Here is a 6,739-nt window from a genome sequence, read left to right as displayed (position 1 = left end):
TGTATGTGTGTGTTATAAGCAAGTTGCGGACCCGAGTAGGGGCATCAAGTTTATTGTAATCAACAGAACTACGAAGAACTTATCCTTCTCGCTTATCGGCATCCTTCTTTCCCTTCCTGCCCACCTACCTCCTTCTTCTCCCTTGGATCTCGATCGGGCCCGTGACAAGGACTTACCCGAGTTAACTACAGTTGCGAAGCAAGCATCAGCGGAGCACGTAGCCGTGCCGGAAATCAAACCCAAGTCGTCGTCTTCTTGAATGTCGTTGATCTCCTTTTGTGAGTGTATCTTAGCCGTTCGATCCTAGGACCTGTGGGTTATGGGCCCACCACGCTTCCGTTACGCCACTCTGATTCTTGTTGCAAGGGTTCTGAAACTTACTTGAGTACATCGTTTGCTATAAAAGTTACGCCACTCTGATTCTTGTTGCAAGGGTTCTGAAACTTACTTGAGTACATCGTTTGCTATAAAAGAGGTGCCTTCTCCTACCATTTGTACATCGTTTGCTTGGGATTCAGCCGGGCATGTAATTCTCACCTACTCGTCCACTTACCTATCTGGGGCCTGCACGTACCCGTTTGCCTGGTGCGTCCAGCCTCGCACATGTAAAATGACGTCTCTGCTTCCTAGATGATGCTTGAACAAAGCAGATACACAGTTCGCACCATAGTATCAGATTTCACTGCATGCATATGCATGGTGCCGGTCGATGGTGATGACAAAGACGTCGGCGACCAGCATGCGGTGAAGATGCATGACGCTGCAGGTCTGCAACCGGCAAAAGCCCTATGCACGAACTCTCTAACTACCACGGGTGAGAGCATGTAATCAATAGATTTAGCTTCCTCCTACTTTTTAGAAAAAGGAGCTTCCTCCTACTTACCCTCCAAAAGTTTGTTTAAATTTATTGTCACACTATTACGGAAACTTATTCCGGTAACTTTCTAAACCCTTGAATTTGGTTCATTCTCCCTGCAGTATTACTGAAACTCCAAGTGTATCATCGGGTTGCGCTGGTCCACTAAGCTCTTGAATTTGGTTCATTCTCCCTGCAGGAATTCTTCGACATCTCCATGTGTTGAAGATCCGACAGGTGCCATACTACCGTTATCATGTGTAGCTAACTTTAAAAAATAAAATACTCCATCCGTTCCTAAATATAAGTCTTTCTAAAGATTTTAATATGAACTACATACGAATGTATATAGACATACTTTAGAATGTAGATTCACTCATTTTGCTCCGTATGTGGTCTATATTGAAATCTCAAAAAGACTTATATTTAAGAACGGAGGGAGTACATATTGAAATCTTAAAGAGTAGTAAAGAAATTTGCATACGAAAAAAGATGTCGAAAACAATTGCTGTACCTCCAGACATCTGTTGCTTAGAACATTTGTACGTACTAAATACTACTGAGGATCTGTAAAACAGCACAAATTGTGCTTTGTAATTCAATAACAACTGAGGATCTGCAAACAACATGCCAGCATGCTAGCACTCAAATGGATCTCTCAACAGTACACACATCTCTGATTCTCTGAACATGTGCACAATGGCACATAGAATTCAGAAAAGCATGCCAACACTAATGGCCGATCCGGCGATCAACTTCTACTGGATGGCTCATCCAAGCACAGTTACATCAAGAAAGTTTATGCTAGCTTTTACATACATGGCTTTCACATACATGGCTTATCTAATTACACTCGTTGCGCTGCGTTCCACACAGCCGCTGGAATTTTGAGTAGATTCTTCTCTTGCATCGCCGGCGGAACGAACTTGATCATTGGTGCCTTCTTTTTCGTATACGGCAGAGCGTCGACCTTCACTGGGGTGGCGGCTGCGGAACGAGGAGCTGCGAACCATGGGTGCTTCAGCGCGGCGGCCGCCGTCAGTCGCTTGTCGGGGTTGCACGTTAGGAGCCCTTGCAACACCTGAAATCCTTCCTCGGACAGCTTCTCTTCAGGGAACAAATCCCGCAGCCGGCTGTGGTTGTGCCCCGCCGGTAGCAGTCGCAGCGCCTCGGTGGTGTGCGGCAGCGACGTGAACCCTGGCCACGTCCTCTCGTCCGGCACCCCGAGCACTCGGAAGATGCTCCACAGCTGGTATATGTCAACCTTTATCTTGTCGTCGTCGTCGTCGTCATCTTCACCGTCGCACGCGAACAAGGTCTTGCCGGTGAGCAGTTCGGCAAAGACGCAGCCGATGGACCACGTGTCCACGAGCGCGTCGTAGTCCCGCTTGCCCAGGATCATCTCTGGCGCCATGTAGGACGCCGTGCCGGCCTGGCTGTACGGTGGCTTGTCGGACAAGGAGATGGCCAGCCCGAGGTCGCAGATCTTAACTAGCTCCCTGGTTTCCCCGACGAGGATGTTGCCAGGCTTCGATGTCGCGGTGGACGACATGGCGGTCGTGCATCATTTCCATAGATTAAAATCGCGGGAGAAACGATTTCGCGGCGGCCTCTCCCAACAGCTATAGCGGCTGCCATAGCGCGCAATCCCGGCAAATAGCGGAAATTTTTCTGACGGGAGAGATGATTTCCGGAGGGTTTTGCTCATTGCTGAACCATTTACAGGGAGTTGCGGAGGATTTCGCAGCAGCAGCCATAGCGTAGCGGCAAGGCTCCTGGGCAGCTATAGCGCAGCTATCGCGACTATTTCGCGGGCTATTTTAATCTATGATCATTTCTGCTCCGGTCAGAAGCTTCCACATGAAGTCGCGCGCCATGGATTCCGGGAGCGGCTGGCCGGCGCGCCTGTCCTCGAGGCTCGAGGCCTCGACGTACTCCATGGCGAGGCCGACGTCGCCTGTGTCCGGGCTGTGCAGCAGGCCCTCGAAGCCGACAACGTAAGGATTTCCTTCGCAGGCCTCGAGGAACCGTGCTTCCCGATAAAGATCTTCGACGTCGGGGCCCTCCTCGGTGTCGTCCGGCGAGGAGAGGAACTTGACGGCCAAGTCCTTCTTGGTGACTTTGTGGCGCACCCTGAGGACGACGCCGAAGCCGCCTTGGCCTAGGCTGTTCACCTGCACGTAGTCGTCAGTGCTCCCGATGAAGGCGCGGCTCCTCTTGCAGCGCGTCGGCGATTGTTGATGTTGAGCCGTCGTGGCGTGGACGGCGTCGAGGACGGCAGCAGGTCGCTTGCGGTTGCAGGCGGCCATGGCGCTCGATCGACGAACGAACTGCTTTGGTTGCTGGACAGGGCCGGAGAAGGGGGAGGGAGGAGCTTCCGCGTGGATGGATCCGTAGTATATTTATTACCTACAGGAGCTAGCGAAGGCGCAATGGGATTCGGATTCAAGTTGAGATGAACTGAGCACTCCCTATACGCGCTGCGCTGGCATACTTGGGGAATTCAATCCGAGTTACGGCGGAAACCAATCCGAGTTGCGGTGGAGCTTCGTTGCCTTCCGCCTGCGTCTTTGCTTGGAACTCGGCTTCGTTTAATTCCCTGCGCGTTACGCCGGCTGTCACCATTTGCCTTTGATGGAAGTGGATCAGGGGGTTGTTGTTATGAGCTTTGTGGGCTTTGCTTATCATCCTTTTCTGCATAAACACTAAAATCATTTCATATGCTGACAACTATACTAATCAGCGGGGCTGAGCATACCCCCATCTGTTGTGCTCCTTCGCTTGTACACCATGCCTAATGCGCACATGGCCTTGTAAGCGTTGTAATCCCATGCTTGTACTCTTCTTCTATCAATACAAAGATACGCAGCTTGCGTATTCGTGAAAAAAACTATACTAATCAAGATTTTCACGATTAACATTCGTTCCATACATGCACGCATGGTTCCTGTTCTTCGTTTTTCCTGACTTGATTCCCCTGCTTTCTCCAAGTGCCTTTTCTTTCTTGCGCTGCATTCATTATTGGGAGAGCAGCATGAAATGAAGTTGATTGCCTTATGTGTGAAGTGTCAATGAGATAAAAGTGGATTAATTAAGCAGCATCAGCACAAAACACACAAAGTAAGCACAAATAAGAAACAACACACAGTAATATATTCGCTATCAAAGTGTCAAGATACATATGTTCACATAAGTTTGAGACTAGCTCAGCTTACGCTTACAGTGGCTACTTTTGCTTCGGCCGGTGGTACAAATGTTAGTACCTCCGTCCCTACATAGATGCCGTATGACTTCACTCAAAAAGTCAATGCTTCCTAAGTTTAAGCAAGTATATATAGAAAAATACAAAGATAAACAATTCCAGATCAAATCAATATATCCACCATTAGATATATTTCCAGAATCTATTTATTCAATACTATAGTTGTTGAAATTTTCTTCACCGATGCCATCTATTTGGGGACAGAGGGAGTACATGCGAATATGCTAACTTAATCAGCATATATTTGAAGTATTAGAGACATGGATGCCAAATTGTTTGAACAATGATGTAAAACACAAACATGCCAGCTAGCAACTCGAACCGGATTAAAAGGAAAGAACGGAAAAGAAAATTCCTGATTAAAGCTGAACATTTCTTATATCAATACCCTATTTCTTTCATAATACAAGAACATTTCTTTATACACGAATATATTTATTTCACATACATTAACATTATTTTATATCACACTTCCATATAATGAGCATTCTTTTTACATATATATGAACAGTTTACACTATTGTATGGGTTTTTCTTTTTAGTAGATTTTTTTGGTATATGTATATTTTATCATTTCGCAATACATAATATCCTTTTAAAATGATTTTTTTGCCATAAAGTATGTGTAAATTTTGATATTTTTAGAAAAGAGGAAAATGTGCTTACTTTGTGCCAGCCCATATACGAGCTTCCGCGCGTTATAACGGCTTTAAGCCATGAGTATGAGCTCTTTGTCGGTTAAGGCAGAAAATAGGGGCACCCTATTTCTAAGATCTTCGACTAATCACCCACATTTTTCTAAACATGGCCCCAAGTATTAATTAATTATAGTTTTATTACAATAATTCATGATAGAATACGCCACGCAAGGTGGAACAGAATTAAGAACACCATCCAATCTATTATTGGAACTAAATTTTGCAATCTCATGCACCGTGTAATTTACCTGACGGTCGGAAGAGTCTGACAGAAAGCGTCACTTGTTGCCTCGGATGGCAAGTCGGTGCGGATTCATTTTTCAAGAATGCTTCGGGAACCGGTTGTGATCCCGACCTTCGTTTAGAAACAACGAGCTCAGTTCGACCTTGACATAGAAGCAGTCGAGCTCAAGGATCAGTCCAAGGGTGCCTCACGAGACTGAAAGTCGGATCACCAACCAGGCCCAAGTCGCCCTGAGGCATTATGCGGCCCCGACTATCGGTCCGTGTGGGTCTTCAACAAGGAAGGATCTAGAAGACTTGTCGTTCAAGATGAAGAAGCCGAATCCGAGGAGGACTCCTCCATCGCCTTAGCCGACTAGGGATCTTGTAAACATTAGACCAAAACACAATCTCCTCTGCCTTCGCTTCCATCTTCAGTTCCAACACGTGCATCATGAGAGCTTTCTGGCTCGAAAACCATGAGCATATCTCTTTGCACTTTTCCAGCAAGAGCTCATCGTCGGCGCAAAAATTTTCATCCCACTCTTCCATCCCTAACCTGCCAACATAATTGATTGAACCCAAAACTCATTACCGAGGGGGGGCTTCAAACTAACTAATTAGTTCACAATTTGTGAAATAATTATTCAATTCACTCAACCCAATGGCCCTATCAACAAATCATGTGCATGTGTTAGGATTTGATAATTACCATATGGCCAAAGGGCATCGTGCTCCTCGAATCGATGGGCCAAAGGGAGATGCTATGCACCAGGTACCTCTGTCATCGAGCTCTCCTCGGGAAGACGGACGGAGTGGGTGGCGTGGGAACAACGATGACTGCATGGGGGGGGGCTGTGTGGTGGCGGCGGCTAAGTGGGGGTCGGGCGTGCGGGTCAGGATATTTTAGGCGAGAGACAGTGATAGCCCAAAACTAGGTCCCACTCGTCAGAAGCTGCCTCGGCCCAAGTGCCATAAGCGGTCAAGGCCCACCTGTCATAAGAGCCCCGGTCCCACTCGTCAGTAACTGCGCCAGGTAACGGTCAACTGCTTTGACCAGACAACACTTCTCCGTTTTGAAAGTGCGTTAAGTCGATTGAGTGGGGGTGAATAGGCGATTTTTAAGAATTCTTCACTGAGGAATTTCAGGGTGAGGAAATTCCTAAGAGAAGAACTACTTGCAGCGGAATAAGTACTCAGATGCAAACATAACAGAACATAAGCATGGTCATCATCATGAAATGAAAACACGCACAGAGTACAGAAAATGTAAACACGGGATAAACAAGATGAAGACAAGCAGACTGAAGAAATTGAACTGAGCCAATTGAGAAAGTCTTCAGTCAAAGTCTTCGAGCAGATATGAACTAGCACACAACACAGTAATGAGGAAATGAAAGAGTTGAGGAAATAGAACCAGTAGGCTTGGTGAAGATAATGATTTGGTAGACCAGTTTCAACTGCTGTGACAGTTGTACATCTGGTTGGAGCGGCTAGGTATTTAAACCTGAGGGCACATAGTCCTCACCGTATTCTTCTTGAGCTAAGATCACAAAGACCTCGCCCAATCACTCGTGGTAAGTCTTCAGGTGACTTCCAAACCTTAACAAACTCGGTCACTCGGCGATCCACAATTTCCTCTTGGATGCTCTAGACCATGACGCCTAAACGTCTGGAAGATGCACAGTCTTCAAAGGTAAC

At 46.7% G+C, this 6,739-nt stretch overlaps 1 pseudogene; it reads right to left on the bottom strand.

The window, feature by feature from the left end:
- Positions 1–1,589: 1,589 nt before the first annotated feature.
- Positions 1,590–3,211, bottom strand: LOC123100187 (putative cyclin-dependent kinase F-2; annotated as a pseudogene).
- Positions 3,212–6,739: the final 3,528 nt, after the last annotated feature.

This window comes from Triticum aestivum, chromosome 4D (assembly GCF_018294505.1).
Source record: "Triticum aestivum cultivar Chinese Spring chromosome 4D, IWGSC CS RefSeq v2.1, whole genome shotgun sequence".
Lineage (NCBI taxonomy): Eukaryota > Viridiplantae > Streptophyta > Magnoliopsida > Poales > Poaceae > Triticum > Triticum aestivum.
Note: the sequence above shows the minus strand (reverse complement) of the source record. Positions and strands in the feature narration are given on the sequence as shown.